We start from the raw sequence: 16,362 nt of genomic DNA, 5'->3' as shown, positions 1-16,362 counted from the left end.
GCCTCAAGCATGCACATGGGCTAATATTGTAAAGATATTTTAGAAGACCAAAAATTCCTGTGGCAAATATTTAGCTTTTCTGCTGAATAGCTAACTACTTTTGGTAAATATTTAAAAAGTACTCTCAAGTCCCAAACAATTGCATTTCTACCTCAAGCCAGACTCCCCTAAACAAAGAAATGCAGATTAAACAACAGCTTCACTCATTTATGGATTAAAACTAAAGGAAGGAAGGTTTAGATTAGATATTAGAGGGAAGCTTTTTACAGAGAGAGTGGTGAGGGGCTGGAACAGGCTGCCCAGAGAGGGGGTGGGTGCCCCATCCCTGGGGATGTTCAAGGCCAGGTTGAATGGGGCTCTGGGCAACTTGTGTAGCTCCAGGCCTGGAGGTTGGTGTCCCTGCCTGTGGCAGGGGGTTGGAGCTCTGTGACCCTTGAGGTCCCTTCCAACCCAGACCAGTCTTGGATTCTGTCATTCTATGATAATACACAAACACAATACACAAGCATGGAAGCATTCATATGCAAGTAACAGCAGTGCTTTGAAGAAGTGAAAAGGGATGAACATTACAGCAAGAAAGAAATCATCCAACTGAAAAGTGAGAATGACTGGAAGAATTTCTGCCTGCATAAAAATCTTTGTTGAAGTTACTGGACCAAAACATTAATTAAACAGACACCATTTAAGAGAGAAACTTCCTGGTGATCCGGAAGTTTGCTCCATCTGAACAGAATTCTCCCTATGTTATCACACACATTTAACAGATTTAAAACCACCAATCAACTTACAAAAGCTCCCTCATGACAAACCAGTCCTCCTTGCTCACATCTGCAGGGCAATAGCAGCACCATGAACAGTTTATGCAAGTCAAACTCAGGCCTCAGCAGGGGAATTACATTCATGGAATACAACAAAAGCAGGTTCTTCTTTGTTGCTAAAGCTTTATCAACGCATCTAATGACCCACTACTTCTGAAGCCTTTATATGAAACCATGAAGAGCCATCTCAGCACATCCCACCCTGAAGCAATTACTGGTCCTCCTTTCCACAGAGTTCTCCAGTGCATTTTCCTCTTCATGAAGTTCAATCTCCCCCTTACAACACGATGCCATACTGTAAAAAAGCCCAATTATCCACAAGAGATGAATGAACAAATCACAATCTGAACACAAAAGCAAGCCACTGCTTATTTTCCTTTACCCTAACATTCTGTCTGCTGGCTGGAGCTGTTTCTCTAGAGGCCACTCCATCAGTGAGCTTCTCATGGAGAAGCACCATTTTTCTTCATTCAGGCTACTGGAAACTGTTCCAAGAATGAACCACAGATCTAAGCAGTAACCACTAAGTAGGGGTGCATGTGGATCGCTTCTGCAATGCTCCTTCAGAGAGCCAGCACTACTGACTTCAGCCTAACAACCAATTCAGCTGCAGATTTATTCACAGCTTCCAGCTACCCTGCCAGCATTTATTTCCTCCTCTTTGAGTCCCTACCCACACTACTTGTCAGCACAGCACCTACTGCAACAAAAAGTGCTGTCAAAAATCTGAAAAATATGCTTTGTTGCATCGTGCAAAAGGCAGAAAAAGAGCAGCTCCAGCTACCTTGTGAAGATTCCACACAGGTCTCTCCAAGCAAGACCCTCAGGCCTCCGTTTTTATATGCTAAAAACATAACTTACATATCAATGAAAGTGTAGGAAGTGTGACAAAACTTTCGGAGCAGTGACAGGGAACTTGACTAGCAGAGTTTGCAGGTAGACCTCCAACTCCTTTTGCCTTTTCTCCACCAGGCTTTTGGAATTTTTCCCAATAATCTTCTTGGGAGGTAGGAGATTTTTATCTATTTTCTTTTCTGAAACAAGCTGAAAGACAAAGACCAGAGTTACGACCTGTTAGAAATGACAAAAGGTCCTAAAAACAGAACTTAAGGTAGACAAGTAGTGAAGCAGTAATTTATTATACATTCTTGCAAGAACGGGTGACCCAACAAAGTAGGCACACTTTTGGTCAGTGCCTGCAGCCTTTTTATACCATACATCTATACATATTCATCACCTGTCCCGCTTCGTATTAAGATGAGTTCAAAGAGGTGGTTTCCATAAACTCCTCCCAATTGCGTCTGCGCGTTGTCCTGTGGTAGTGGTCGTCGGGGGTCTCAGCGATGAAGGCTCCGAGTCTTCCTCAGGTTGAACCTTTCACCTCCTTCCTCTGTTTGACTATGGATTTTACAGGCTCAACCCAGGCGCCCCATCCACAGCACTACACAGTATAATACACATGGCATGTCTGGGACATTCCCACTTCCATTGGTGAAGTAAATTAAAATGTATGAGTCCTTTTGTCTGGGACAACTGCTTACTGGCAAGTAGTTGTCCTTATCTTAACTTTCCCGGCAACTGACATGGCCCTGGGCTGAAGGAAGTCAAAGCTCCATACAGGTTTCAGATTGCACATGTTAATTTTGTGAAAGGTTTGTTCACTCCTGATCAAAATTATTAGATTTATCGAGACCCCACATCGTTTTTCCTGTTTGACTTGATGTACAATCAACATGATTGAAGCCTGTTCGTTGAGCCTGATTTCCTTAAATTCCAGCCCATGTCCTCAGTCACGATTTAACCCCTTATCTCATTATCCAGGATCATCTGCATCTTTTAGCAGAGCTATGTACTCAAATTGAACCCTTGAGAACAATATTCCCCCTTATTTTCCTAAATCCTTTAAGCCAGTAAATAATACAATAACATTTTTCAGTTTGCAAAAGCAACATTTCTTAGCACTTTCCACAATTCCCCCCTTCTTTTCTTTATACTAACTGTTGTCTTTTGCATATTGTCAAAGTCCTGTTTCATATGAAGCTTCTAACCTGGCCAGCATTGCTTCACATTCTTTTTCCTGATATTCTCTTATTATCTGTTTCTTGTTCCTCTAGGAGAAGAATATTATAAGGCGGTGGTCCCAGGGGCATCTTCTCAGTTATTGCAGTTTCTATTAATCTCTGTATAAGACCCCTAACACAAGGGATTATACAACACCCTATGGCCACTAAAATTCCTGTTACCACTATCAGGGAAGTGAAAACTGATATCACCATTCCCTTCCATTTTCCAAACCAGGATTCCCACCACCCAGTAAGAGAAGTATCTATTCCTGAATTTTCTGCTAGTTCATCGGCCAAAGTGGTAAGGCCTTGTAAGGTTCTGATAATCGTTCTATCAGGAGCAGTATATTATTTGGTATAAATGTGCAACACTTTCCCTGTAACATGACACATACTCCTCCTTTTTCTGCTAGCATCATATCTAGGACCATCCTATTTTCCCATGTCATTCTGCTATTGGCATCCAATTGTTCTGATATTCCTTTAACAGCAGCCCTCGTATGACTTATGAATCTCTGTTGATTATAACATACAATTGATGCAATCTACATTTTTACTTACTGTGACCCACCAAAAATAAGAATGATTCAAAACCTGCAGCAATCTGATTCCTAGCCTTAAATTCATCAAGAACCCTTCGAGGAACTCCAATTGAGTCTATATATATTCTGTCACCAAAGGACGTTCCCAATATGCTTCTTTTGGCCCTGATCTCTTTTTCTCTAGAAGCCTTATCCTCTCTGAATGCCAGGGTGAATAGGATAGCCAATTGTACTATAGCACAAGTGCCTTTCTAGTTGGGCGGAAGAATGTTCCTCAGAACTCTTCCTCCACAATACCACCACCAGTCAGCTCTGGGAACCTGTAATGATGAATAGTTCCCACCTTTAACATTTGTCACATTCAACGTTCTCTTACATCCTGAGAACTCCCCTACAAATTGTGTAGCCACTTCGCCCTGTCGTGAGAGACAGGCCGTGTGGTTTCCAACTACACCTGTGAGAACAGGGGGTGTTTGAATGTCCTTATTCAGCAAGGCTGGGAACAGAAGTGAGAGTGTTTTACAGGTATCATTTCCCCAGGCTGTTCTTTCCTGATACAGTGCAATAATGCACTCCATTCCTGTGTGATCATGGGATCATCCTAGGGGAAAAGGTACAACTTGTGGTTTAGGTCAACCTGAGGCACATGCATAGCAAATACTCTTGTTTAAACTTTTCACAGTGTATTTTACCCATTCCACCCAGGCATTCATCTCTCCATATCCTGTTTCTATTTCAAATGTCTGTTTCAAATCCTCATTTCTAACTACTTTTACTATTGTAGGATCATTGACAAGTCCTCCTATCTTTGTCCTAGGTTTCTGTGTACTTTTCCACTCTTTTCCCTTATCTGAAGTTTTATTTTCAGGTTTTTCTACCCTTATTTTCAATCGCCCTACTGGATCTTTCCCTCTTTTTCTTGGCAATTGTGGGTAGTATGTCCTTTTGAGATGGTAATCATCTCTTTTAGGGGTTCCTAATATAAACTTTTTCAATTTACATCTGCTGTCCATCCATTAACCTTAGTAGTCCACCAAACATTGTTCCAGGAGGGGCAAGGACCTATCCCATAGTGTCCAACCTTGTATTGGTTCAGGACACATGTACTTTTCTGCATAGCTCAGTGCCCTTTAAGGTTTTTTTTAGATTCCCACAATCCAAAAATTGGCAAGCATCAAACATAATGTTCTGGATCCCAGTCCCCTCTGGAATGCTGAATTGTAAGTTCTTTTGATTACTAAGGGGTTTTCTAGCACGACCCAACACTCCTATTTTCACTAAAGTGACATACAAACACCATATTAACATCATTTAACATTTTCAGACCTTTTACCCCTCCCCAAACACAACAGTATAATAACAACTAAACAAAATCACTACTAAAACAATATTTCAAACAGTCTTTAAATTACTGTTTCTTCAGTTTGATGAGCAGAGGATTCTCCATGGGCTGTATACACACCAATGTTTGTCCTCAGATGGTTGTTCCACTGGTCCTTTGAGCCAGGTGTAATGAGTCCAACCCTTCTCAGCAGTTCTCATGGCAGTTTCAGTTGTCAGTAGAACCTGGAAAGGGCCTTCCCATTCAGGCTGTAGCTTGGATTCCTTCCATGACTTAGTCAGAATCCATTCTCCAGGTTGGATATTATGGGCTGCAAATTCCAATGGTGGAGTTTGTGCAGAGTCCTTTATTCCTGAGAAAGTCTAAGGAACAGATTAGCCCCAGTATACAGTTCTCATGAAAAGTATCTTTGGTTTCAAACCTTAGGATTTTTCTGATTTCACCCATATAATGCAAGCCAAAGAACATTGCATAGGGAGATACACCTAAGTCTTTCCTAGGTGCAATTCGAATTCTCAGCAAGGCAATAGGCAGGCATTTAATCCAAGGTAATTTGGTTTCTAAAATTAACTTTGATAATTGTTTCTTTAGCGTTTGATTCATCCGTTCAACCCTACCAGAGGAGGGCAGATGCCAGGGAGGATGAAAGTCCCAGGATATCCCTAATCCTTCCATAGTCCCTTGAAGCACCCTGGATGTAAAGTGACTCCCTTGGTCTGAATCCACATTTTCAATTATTCCATACCTGGAAATTATTTGTTCTAGGAGGATTTTAATTACCCCTGCAGCTGTGGCTGAAGGCATTGGATATGCTTCCACTCATACTGTTAGGTGGCCAACCAATACCAGGATATTTCAACCTTCCATGAAATCTAGATTTGAATACTTTGAAAAGGTCTTAAACCAGGTTCTCTTCCTCCTTGAGGCTGTTTCTTGAGAACCTTTTTATTTATCTTTTTACAAACAGTGCACCTTTTACAGATTTGTTTAGCTACAGTATACATTTCTATGTATCCATACTTCCTTAGGATTAAATCGCACATTATTTGTACCCTCCCAATGACTCTCTTGGTGTAAAATGGCCATTATTTCCTTCATGATTTGTTTGTGGGGTTTTTTAGCATTTTTCATCCATCCGAGAGAATCCACTTCCCTTCTTTTGTTTCAATAGTTCCAAATTCCTTCCATTTCTATTTCTCTCCTTTAATAAAAATTGGAACCTCCTTGGGTTCAGATACACAAGGAGTAAGATTACATGTCTTAACAAATTCAGGCCCCAAGGTAGCTTCTTTGGCTACCTCATCTGCTAGTCTGTTTCATTACCAAGCCATTAGGCTCTTCTAACAATTTAAAATATAATCCCTTTGTTTTTAGTGTATGTGATTCAATCCACAGGCGACAATAGCCTGTCAATTCCAAAAATTTTCGCACCTCTTTCTTAGTTCTCGGGAGAGGTAACTCAACTATTCCTCTTATCCTCTCCAGGTTTTTTCTCCTTCCCTTCACTGATTAGATGTCCTAACTATTTAACTTCTTTTTCCATGTACTGCAGTGCATCCCAACATTCTATAACTTATCTATCCCCTGGGCTAGGGAAGAGACATCATTAGAGATATTGACTGCCTTAGGGGCAGCCATCCTATAATTACGTACAAACTTCACAGAGGCAATACATCCTGAGAAGGCCACACTGTAGTATCCAAATTTCCCCTGTTCACTGTCAGGAGGTCACACTGTAGTTACAGTTTACGTTACACAACTCAAAGGGCAACATCATACACAAACCACACTGTTCACAAAACAGGCAAAGACCCGTTCCTGACCCTGGTCAGTAGACCCAAAAGCTCTCTTAACAGTCCTCCTCCCATACACCACCGATTTTTTATCACTTTTCAAATCCATACACACCACTTGCTCAAGCTGGCTCGAACCAAAAACACCATCCCAATCAGACCAATCTTCCTCTCATGCATCACAACGTCCTGCTTACATACAGAACATACAAACAACAGTTTACAGATACACAAAAATCCTTAGATCCGCATACAGAGCACCAGAAAACAACACCTGGTTCAAGACTCATTTCCCTTACACAAACAGTTTAAATCTGCCATTTACTTTGTCCATCTCCAGCTGCTCTCCTCGTGGAGACTCAGCACTCGCCCCGCAGTCAGACTGGCTTGTTCACTCAAAAACCTCCCACACAAACCTCTCCTACAACACACGGTACCGGGCACAAAAACTTATTGCACACACAAAGCGTAACAATGGTTATGAAAATCCCAATTATAACCACAACGATGTAAATTTCAATTCCCATGGGCTGCAGAATGTTATCAATGATAGCTATCCCACATTGTTTCTGCTAGCCCAAATAGCGAGAAGCCCAGATCACCAAAGGGTCTCACGTATGCGCGCAAACCTTTACCAGTTTCGAATCCACCCGTGGGGCGAGCACCAATGCTCTTTACCTCGCGTAGGACGTCTCCTCACGACTTACAGGTATCCCCAACAAGGCATGTCTTTCCATCCTCCCTAAGGGACTGTATGGAGGAAGGTTTCCAGGGGTTCTCTCCCCAACCCCTTTTTCTCACTAAGCCGGCTATCCTTATTTCCCATTCGGTTCCTTGGAGACTTTTTAACAACAAATCCACCTTTTGCTTTGCCGTTCTCCGGCCGCTTCCCTCGCGGAAAGACGGAACCGCGGATCCGGGCCCCGCACTCACTTCATACTTAACTGTGTGTGTCTCACACACACACACACACACACACACACACACACGTCTCCCCGAATGTCCCGACCACCAAGGCAATACTTAACGTCCGATTTTCTTACCTTGGTCTGTGCGCAGAGTTGCCTGGTCGCTACAATAGCGCCTACTATCCTTCACACTGGTTCACTAGGTCTACCTTTAAAATTGGTCTCGGGATCTAGTCAGTCTGCCGCTGGAACTCCCGTCGACGATACACGAGACCGTTGAAATCAACGGGACGCGTCTCCCCGTCCTTCGGCGGCAGGAGCTCCACACGGCGATGATGTTGATCCCGGACGAGCCCCCAAACTGTTAGAAATGACAAAAGGTCCTAAAAACAGAATTTAAGGTAGACAAGTAGTGAAGCAGTAATTTATTATACATTCTTGCAAGAACGGGTGACCCAACAAAGTAGGACACTTTTGGTCAGTGCCTGCAGCCTTTTTATACCATACATCTATACATATTCATCACCTGTCCCGCTTCGTATTAAGATGAGTTCAAAGAGGTGGTTTCCATAAACTCCTCCCAATTGCGTCTGCGCGTTGTCCTGTGGTAGTGGTCGTCGGGGGTCTCAGCGATGAAGGCTCCGAGTCTTCCTCAGGTTGAACCTTTCACCTCCTTCCTCTGTTTGACTATGGATTTTACAGGCTCAACCCAGGCGCCCCATCCACAGCACTACACAGTATAATACACATGGCATGTCTGGGACATTCCCACTTCCATTGGTGAAGTAAATTAAAATGTATGAGTCCTTTTGTCTGGGACAACTGCTTACTGGCAAGTAGTTGTCCTTATCTTAACTTTCCCGGCAACTGACATGGCCCTGGGCTGAAGGAAGTCAAAGCTCCATACAGGTTTCAGATTGCACATGTTAATTTTGTGAAAGGTTTGTTCACTCCTGATCAAAATTATTAGATTTATCGAGACCCCACATCGTTTTTCCTGTTTGACTTGATGTACAATCAACATGATTGAAGCCTGTTCGTTGAGCCTGATTTCCTTAAATTCCAGCCCATGTCCTCAGTCACGATTTAACCCCTTATCTCATTATCCAGGATCATCTGCATCTTTTAGCAGAGCTATGTACTCAAATTGAACCCTTGAGAACAATATTCCCCCTTATTTTCCTAAATCCTTTAAGCCAGTAAATAATACAATAACATTTTTCAGTTTGCAAAAGCAACATTTCTTAGCACTTTCCACACTTACCAATAACCAATTTCTTTTGAGCTATCTTGTACGCATATCTTGCTTTGCAAGTGATCATTTACTAAGGCTCTTGAAGTCAAGGACTTTTTTTCCCCCCCTTCTTTTGCACTATCTAGAGAGATTACATATTTTCCAGTCTCTGTACTCATTTCATTCTCAGACATGAAAGACATGCCTGCAGTAAGACCTTCCCTTAGCTATCAACTACATGTTTCTCCAACATAAAGAGACTTCCAGAGAAAACACAGGGAGATCTGGAAGTGAATGCATGAATCTCAGAAGAATCCCAAGCACTGTTAAATATCCCTTTCTTATTTGAGTGTTTGCTTCATGAACATTCATGCCCTCTTGTGTGTTTGTAGGAAGATGTTTAGACTCTCCGGTGAAGACTGGCTTAACTTCTGGACATTCATTCATAGAATTAGTCTGAGGTTTAGAAACTACTCTATATTCATTCATTTCCTTTTGAAGGTAGTGAGCAAGATACTTCACTGGATATATGCAGGTCTATAGATTTTGAATGATTGCACTTCCTTGTTGAATCAATAATGCACAATTAATGTTTCATGTTCCTCAAGAATTCAGGAAATCAGATAGAAGTTTAAACCCAGTTCTTATTTATTTAGAATCTAATTTATCATATATGAACTCTGTTCCAATATTTTCTTTCATAGCCATTAAGAAAAACAAATACCCACATAGGTAAGAACTGAGACGGAATCAAATCTTTTAACCATTTTAATGTATCCAGTTTGGTATCCTTAAATGTAAATATATTTACATATATATTTGTTGCACAAATGATAAGGACTTGTTCTTTTAGTTAATTGAGAAGTATTTATCACTCATTTTGTCTTATATGAATTGTGTTCAGTAATTCCATAGAAATGTTTCCTACAATTTCAAGCTTCTGAGCAGTTTTTAAATAATTATAATTTGATTAAGCCATCACCTTGGCATATTCCTTCCCTAACTGGAATCCTCTGCTCTCAATGACATTGGGCAGGGATACAAGAGAGAACATTTACTCATAGGTTAATAAAAAACCTCAAGATCTGACATTTTGTGAACTATCAACTTCAAAAATTGTTTTATGACATTGGGAATGCAGTAGTTACACTTGGCTTCAGACTAGTTCAAATATTAGACCTTAATATGACAGTATTGCTAACTTTTTTTAGGTTTCTCAAGATGTTCCTAAAATTCATACTTACACGTATGGTCTTCACACAATACACATAACATTTTATTTTGTTTAAATTCAGACTCCCTGTAGCCTGGTTCCAAAGACCCAATGCCTGTTTGCAGCTGGAGTGCATTACGTGGTTCCATCTTCTACTTCAGTTTAATATAAAAAACCCCTGTTACAAAAATCCAGTTTAAACTTTCTAGGAAGTCTTCACAATGCCAAACAAAACACAGTAAATGGGAAACTTCCTTAAATTACATTGATACTTCTGTCTCAAAGACTGTTTAGGTACACACAATGTAACTCTGCAGAGTGAATTCACATGAATTTTAGTCCATTATGCATATATTAGTCTGATTCATGCATTTCTGTAGCTTCTAGGGTAAGAAGCTATTTAAAGCTTAGTTTTCTGGAAAAGGGTTTGTTTTTTCTCAATTAGCCACATTTCTCTGTATCTATGTGTTTCACTACGCTGTGGTACAGTATAGGGGGAAGGTTAAGCCCTAAAAGTTACTGAAATGCATTGTGTCAGTGACAGAATACTCTCGTTACTAGAAACTAGGCACTTTATTTTGTTGCCTTTATTTCAGGCAGTGTGAAACTTGGGGTTTTGAGTTGCTGTTAAAAGCTACACAAATTCTTTTAATTAAATAATTATTTTGCTGATAGTATCCAATCTGATGTATGGCTGAAAGTTCAGCCGCCATTCAGGGTTGAAGCCATTTTGTCCTTAGTGTTAACCTAGTTTTCATAACTTTTTCACTGTGGTAGAGTTAGCTCAATGAGAGGAGAATATCTGTAACAAGTAGACAGTATTCCAGATTACAGATCAAATCTGATTAGCTCAGAGTAATTACTTTGAAATATTTTTTGGGTTTTATCCATTTTTTTATCCCCAGATAAAAAATGTATTTCTTTGTCCCTGAATCTAGCAATGGCAAGGACAAAAATTACACAAACCCCAGTGTTGCTTGCAGTAGGCAGCAATGAAGGAAATGTTTTCACTAATTTGAAAAAAAAATAATGAGCAAGACCTTATTTGATGTTTTGGTTAGAAGACCACATAGTATTTAGGGGTTTTATTAACCATATAATTCCGCTAATATCCAATATTCAACTCAGGCCTCAATATTATATAAATGACTTTGAACTTCATGCCTCAAATTTATAAGATAAAATATACAAACAACCATGAGACCTCCAAAAAGTTAACTTAAATTATATTGGAGTCAAGATTTCTTTACTGTTTCATAATCTGTCTTTGCCATGTTGCTTCTGATTGTGGCCACCGACTTGACCTGCTGTCACTCAGACAGTCTTCAGACTGTCTGGGGGTGTTTTTTATCATTTTAATCACAGGGCATTATCGAAAATATTTGAGTGTCTATGAAAATGAAATGTTTTGTGGATTGTATCAGCTGACCATATTGTAATTGTAAGAGGTTCTAGGAAATTTTAGTTTTTCCTAAAATATCATAGTTTTTCTGATAGTAATGTTTATTTTAATTGTACTTGTAATTCTTTCTTCATCAGTTGAAAGACTTCAAGATAAAATCACCATGCACCCACAGTTACAGATTTTTTGTTTTTACAGGATTGTAAAGAAAAGATATATGGGGTTTTTTTGGTAAAGGTCCTAAAATGTATTTTCTATAAGTCAAGAACACTGACTAGTACTTAGTGTTTTTTTAAGATATTAGAGATCTTAGTCCCTCCATACAGTTGTCATGCCTCAAAAGTCATGCATCTCCTCTAATTCCCCAGCACCTGTCTCTCCTGACTAATCATCACCCGTGAATGGGCAATTACTGTATTTTAAAAAACAAAAGCCTTCTTTATACAATTACTGGGTGCTCCTTAGTCATACCTGTGCAACTTGTTTTTCAGGGGGGGTATTTCTGAAGCTTCCCTCTGCCTGTAAACATCTGACAATATAGTAGGAGGATCTCTAACAGGAGGACTGTGACTGTTTCTGTGCTCAAAATCTATTTCATGGAAGCAATTTATTTTTTTTTTCCATTTAAACTAATTGAGGCCTTTGTGAGAATTCCACGACACAATCTCATGAAAAAATTGACTAAGGGAGGGAAAACAAAACCTGTGATAAATGGTAAATTTCTGTATATGTTAAAGGTCATAATATGGTTCTGGGGGATGGTTCTCATCTTGATAAACAATTCGGAAACATGAAGAACTTGTGTAAGAGCAGAGTAACTTCAGAAAGAGGGAATTGAAAGAGAACCATGATAAGATTCAACATCAGCAATTTCAAAGCCTAATGAAAATATTTTCCTATTTGTCAGATAAAGTGACGTTATCCTTTTACTCAAAGCACCTTGTTGTACCAAGGTACCATGATCTAACTCTACTGGAGTCTAGAATGCCTAGTCACAAACACCAAGCCTCTACTCAGCCAGATGTATGCAAGATCCCTTTTGGAAGCCACGTGCATATAGTAATGCCCTGTACTCAAGATGTCTTACTAAGAACTGCAGTGGCTGTTAGTTTCCAGGATAAAAGCTGACTTGTGTTGCTAAACTCAGGATGCTTTTACCAGAGACCAAAACCATTGAAAGGGGAAATGTCAATCATCTGGATGATCCAAATTTTATTCATGGCACCTGCAAGTCTCTTTCAAACCACATAACATCACTTCCCATTGACAATATTAACAGCTGAATAAGAATTGAAATGGGCAAACATGGGAAAATTATGATCTTGGGAAGTCAGAAACATTTGGCAATTAACTAATTTAGGACTTTTGAGAACATACGTCCTCCCACCACCAAATGATCATGATGAAATTTTTTGTCTGTCAGACAGGAAAAATGTCTACTGTACCAATATCTTCCTCAATCCATTATTGAGATATTGGTACTGTTGGGTTTGGGTTTTTTTCCCACTATTTATTGTTTAAAATTGTGGACTTTGGGGTATTTTATTTCAATTTTTTTGCCATTTTGATCCTTGAATAACAGAACTGAAAACAGAAATGCTGACTCAATGTCTTTAACAGTGACTGAAAAAAAGAGATGTGTAAAAATATTAAAGTTGCATAATCTTCTAAATTAATGTCACATTGAACTAACAAACCAAATAAAATAAGGAGGGTAACACTTTGAGTATTAGTAGACTAAGCTACAGTTCTCTTTTATTATCCCTACTGCATTATAATTCCAAAAGACAGCATTTTTTTGTTTCTTATATGAAAACCAAAAGAAATCAGTAATATTCTCAGAAAAGATTTTTTCTTTTTTTTTTTTTTCTTTTTAGAGTGTTTCCATTAGGTCAATTAGAAATTCTAAGTAAGTATCTGAAGTATGGGACACAGGGGGAAATGGACAGCCCCTTTTCAGTTGTCTGTGGAGACAGAACCAGGGGCAATGGCCTCAAGTAGGAACATGGGAAGTTCTGCACCAATATGCAGAAGAACTTCTTCCCGTTGAGGGTGACAGAGCCCTGGGACAGGCTGCCCAGAGGGGTTGTGGAATCTCCATGTCTGGTGATATTCAAGACCCATCTGGATGCCTCCCTGTGCAACCTGTCCTAAAGAACCTGCTTTGGTATGGGGGGTTGGACTCGATGATCTCTCGAGATCCCTTCCAACCCCTGTGATTCTGTGATTCTGTGAAGTTTATGTAGTTTTAGGGACAATCTGTGTATTATTTCCTGTATTGTAGGAAAGAAGTACACAAGATTTGTCCAGGCTTTCACAGGTAAAATCCTGAAACGATATACAAAATTAGTTTATTCATCAAGATAATATGGAAGGACTCACTGAAAGAAGAGTTAAAATATTTTTGTTTCTAAATATGTTAAAGTTCAATTCTGTCCGTGACCAATCCTATATTGCCTAACAATATTGAAGCAATATTAAACTGCTGGAGATTGCTATAGAAGTCATATAGTACCTGCTTTCCAGAGATTATATGTTAGTATGTCTTCCAAAATAAGGTTTCAGTTCTTTTACCACTCTATCCATCTTTGAATGGAATAATATGTTAGATACTTACAAGGGAACGTGGGGTCAACAAATGACAGTTTTACAAAAATATCATAGAAATACAGTATGGGATTTAAAAAAACAAAAGCCAAATCTAATTCCATGTTCTGACTACACTAGTCACACCACTTTCAACAGTAACACTACTTCAAATAGGAGATTCTGTCTGCTGGGGACAAGAATGGCCAATGTGATGATGCAAGGAGTCAGAATAAGCCTAATATTTCTTTCAGAAATAATTATTAGCTTTTGATTTCTGATTTGTTCAGAGACTTGATGTTGCAGTTCAGGAAAGCATTCACCAGAGTTTTGGAAAAGACAAGCATGGTGGAACACAAAAATCTTTTCATCTTTGGCCTGATTCAGTATCCCAATCCCTGTGAAGGTAGCCAGTTTCATATTCATGGGCATGAGAAAGAAGGAATTTGCAGCAAGGCTTGAGTCAGATGGAAAAATCACTTTGTGAAATTAGACCTACTGAATATTGTAGTGTTATAAATTTGAGACATACTCCATTTGATAAAGCCAAACAACAATTTATTAATTAAGCAAGCCCGCAAGATATAGGCAAATATCAGCGCTGGGCGTCCGGAGGAGACCCTTGCTCCTGCAAACGGCACGCACCTCACCCTTCTGGAGTCCCCTTTTTATAGTCCTGTAGTTCCGGGTACACGTGGCATATTCCAGTGTTTTTCTGTAGCTGTGTAAGCTGGTAGTGGGGGTCGTCCTGGTCCCCCGTAGTCCTCCTCTACGTTGTGTTCAGTATCTTATTTGGTTAACTCATTTAATCCTATCAGGATGTTGCTAGTGATAAAACAATGGTTCCCCTTTTGACCTGGTTACCTATTCACAGCCATAGTCTACCACAGGCACCAACTCAGCAAGATCTGAAGTTCTTTCAGGGTGTTACTAGTGATGGAACAATGGTTCCCCTTTGCCCTAGTTGCTTATTTACAGTCATAGAAGGTTTGAGAACAATTACTTATTACAGTAGGATTCCTATAGATGAGTCAAGTAGTTAACTCATACATAAATGCTTACCACTGTGTTATCTCGGTTAACCTAATGGTTTTTCTCCTTTTTGTTTTGAATTGTGGATTCATAATAATTTACACACATCTTTTGAGATCTGTATTGCAGCATCTTACATTAGCTCTCTCCTTCTGAAATTCCCCATTCTGGGCTTTATCTATATAGTGTAAATGTAAAGTTAAAATGTTATACTTAAAGGAAAAAGTCTGAAACCATTTTCATGTTAGTCCTATATAACTATGTCATCATGTAGCTTAAAATATCCTCTCTGAAATTAACTGATGTGTTGCAGCAAATTGTTCTCTGGGTGGGCAGAAAGAAATTCTATTAAAGCTAATGAAAAATGCACATCTGTGGCACAAGACCATATCTCCAGAAGATAGAAGCAGTATGTGGAATAACTTTCTTTCAAATTTAAGCCTGATCACTGAGCTCTTACTATGAGAGAGGCAAGCTCATCAGACTTTGGAGAACTCTGGGTAAGTTTGATACTCTGAAAAATTTTGAAGCAGAAACCTTGTCAAAATAGTGAGCAAATCAAATTAAGTAAAGAATTAGGTTGTTTTTTTTTTTTTTTAATATGGCTTGATTCTGACACATAATTTTAATTATTTCTTTTTAATTTCAAATATTCTGAACAAGTTGCACCCAGTCCTCACAAAGCAGAATGACTTTGTTAAGCCTAAATCTCAGGTTTCACCATGTTAAGAAGTACTTTAGATACATTACATACACATAAAATCATTGTTTGTAATTTACAAAGGACAGAGAATCCATTAGTAATATTAGGATCTGTGCTTTCATGAAGGAGGTGTAGTGTTGGTACATTAGAAGATGGATTTACTAGTGGAGCAGAGCCAAACATCTGTGTTTCACTGCATACATTAGTTTTGGTCCCAGAAAACCAGGAACCAACAGAACTGAGCAGAGAACATCAAACTCTACCAGTCAAATATTGCTAGGTTTTTCTTTACAGAGCTTTTTTTAACATGTCAAGGAATAAAAAGTCAATGATGCCTTTAGTATAACCATTATTTTTGTGATGGTTTTAATACAAAAGGATTCTTGTCATTCTGTGGAACCTCTTCATGGCAAGTATGTTTTTATCAGAAAAATATGCTTCTCCCCATCCCTCCCATGATATACACAGTGCTCAAATCTTCTTCGTTCGCTTTCTCATACTCAAAGGTTAACTCAGGGGTCTTTGGAAAGCTGAAGCGCTGTTTTAGCCAGATAGAGGATGAGCTTAGTCCTTACGACTGGACCCTGAATTAACTTCTGGACTTCTGAGGAATAAATTTGCAACTCTTAGAGATTCATTTTGGCCTAAGATAGCTTGCAAAATTAATGAAAGCCAGGACATTATTTCAGAATGAGATAAATGTTCCTCTTCAAATGGATGTTGTGG

The 16,362-nt window shown here is 39.2% G+C and overlaps 1 pseudogene across 1 annotated transcript in view; it reads right to left on the bottom strand.

The window, feature by feature from the left end:
• The window catches only part of LOC311204219 (nischarin-like), a 246,789-nt pseudogene that overhangs the window by 21,528 nt on the left and 208,899 nt on the right, over positions 1–16,362 (bottom strand). Inside the window, exon 2 of the transcript in view lies at positions 1,680–1,862. The product of the transcript in view is annotated as a nischarin-like (transcript). The remainder of the gene's footprint in view (positions 1–1,679; positions 1,863–16,362) is intronic.

The sequence above is a fragment of the Gallinula chloropus genome, assembly GCF_964237585.1.
Source record: "Gallinula chloropus genome assembly, contig: HAP1_SCAFFOLD_40, whole genome shotgun sequence".
Taxonomy (NCBI): domain Eukaryota; kingdom Metazoa; phylum Chordata; class Aves; order Gruiformes; family Rallidae; genus Gallinula; species Gallinula chloropus.
This window is presented reverse-complemented; position numbering and strand designations above follow the sequence as displayed.